Genomic DNA, 2,500 nt, shown 5'->3' on the forward strand with positions numbered 1-2,500 from the left:
ACCAACATCATCACCACCATCATCATCACCATCATCATCATCACCACCATCATCACCATCATCATCATCACCATCATCATCACCATCATTATCATCATCATCACCATCATCATCACCATCATCATCATCACCATCATCACCATCACCATCATCATCATCATCACCATCATCACCATCATCATCACCATCATCATCATCATCATCACCATCATCATCATCATCACCATCATCATCACCATCATCATCATCATCACCATCATCATCATCATCATCACCATCATCATCACCATCATCATCATCATCATCACCATCATCATCATCATCATCATCATCATCACCATCATCATCATCATCACCACCATCATCATCATCATCATCACCATCATCATCATCATCATCACCATCATCATCACCATCATCATCACCATCATCATCATCACCATCATCATCACCATCATCATCACCATCATCGTCACCATCATCATCATCACCATCATCATCATCACCATCATCATCATCACCATCATCACCATCATCATCATCATCATCATCATCATCATCATCATGGTAGTCAGGAGATGTCGAACCCCTCCCAAACCCATGGTCATCATACGCATATCGGCAAATGTTCTATCGCAGCGCTAATTAGCGCTAATAGGCTAATTCTGGAGCGGCGCTGTCAGGGCAAAACCTTCCGCTGGGCAAAAGCTACCGGGGGTGCGGCCTAACGCGTCACGACCAGCTGGCACGCGCACGCGTCACGACCTGGTTAACTCGGGCTATGGAGGTGCTACAAACACCGTTTTAATTTCTCTGAATTCACCATCAGTATACGGTCATTTTGAGCTATAACACACCGCGCTGACACCCAGAGAACATATACTTTTAATACGAAACTCGATCTACCGGGCGTTTGGGAGTTATTCCGCTGCTGGACAACCGCTGACAGCGGGGAGAGGAAATATTTTACCCGGGATTTCGCTCCTTGCTGTGTCCACGGTGATAGGAGTGGATGATCGACTCCATTCAAAAAGTTTTGGATTCCGTGGCTTGTCCTCTTTCCGGACACGTTGGAATTATTGTCCTAACCCCCGGAGAACGAAAGTTATTAAGCCGCAAAGGGTGCCTCGTTTACCGCTGGGGGATTTACAGGTACACCTGAAGGGTGCTTCATTGACCCGCTTTAACCGTGAATAACTCGGGCTATGGAGGTGCTACAAACACCGTTTTAAAAGTTTTGGATTCCGTGGCTTGTCCTCTTTCCGGACACGTTGGAATTATCCTAACCCCCGGAGAACCAAAGTTATTAAGCCGCAAAGGGTGACTCGTTTACCGCTGCTGGAGCAAAGTCCCGCTTACCGCTGACAGCGGGTCGAGGAACTATTTCTACCCGGGAATTCGCTCCTGGCTGTGGGTGCCTCATTGATCGGCTTTAACCGTGACGTTAGTCAGTGTGGACTCGTGGTGTAGCAGGGCTATCTGTGTATTTATCTGTTCTATTATTGTTGAATTTGTGAATGATATGTTACTCCCTAACTATTATTATATACCTGATTGTAACCTGTACAGTTCTTTTGCAAACGTTAGCCCCCTGAAGTGTTGTGTATTTATATATAAAGTTTATTCTGTTTTCTGAATCAGTGTGGACTCGTGGTGTGTTTGTTCATCGTCTGACATTGGCACGTTTTATTACAATATCAACTACTATACTAGTCCAAAAGTTACATATGACTGTAGTTATCATAACTGTACATGTCCTACTCTAATGGATCTTGAACGAAACGCGCATTTTTTAAATTAAGTTGAATTGCTGAGTTGCGTTTGCAACTTTATGAGAAAATGATCTGCTGATCAGACCACTCTAACAGGAGTGTTTGTCCGTGAATAACACCGGCTATGCCCGGGGTAGAAACACAAGACTATAGCTGGATAAGGTCTACACGGTCTACACGGTCATTTTAAGCCGTCGACCAGCCCTCTACGACCACGGGAAGTCATGTTAAAAGTGAAGATACTTCTGTTAAACTAAGCTAAGCTAAACATCGCTAATCGCTAACTCCCTCCTGGGCTTAAAGTGACAAGTAATAACGTTGTGAAAAAAACCGTCAGATCAGATAGATTATAAGGGTTATTTGATAAACCGGATACATTTTGTGAATATATATGGTTACTTTCTCGCCTGAAACATATTAAAACTTCATAAAATGACATATTAACACTTGTAGAGCCAAATTAAAGCTTTTCGCTAATGGCGGCCAAAACGGAGGTTTCAAAAACACTCGCCAGCTGGTCGTGACGCGTGCGCGTGCCAGCTGGTCATGACGCGTTAGGCCGCACCCCCGGTAGCTTTTGCCCAGCGGAAGGTTTTGCCCTGACAGCTCCCATGAGAATTCTCACTGGGCAGCTAGGCTAGGCTAGGCTAGGCTAACGCTAGCCCGTTTTGTCGGAAGCAAAAGGAGGAGTCGTTGGTAAGTCTTTGATCCAAAAACGACACCAGACT

The sequence above is a fragment of the Nansenia antarctica genome (genome assembly GCF_963989245.1).
Source record: "Nansenia antarctica genome assembly, contig: SCAFFOLD_577, whole genome shotgun sequence".
NCBI lineage: Eukaryota > Metazoa > Chordata > Actinopteri > Argentiniformes > Microstomatidae > Nansenia > Nansenia antarctica.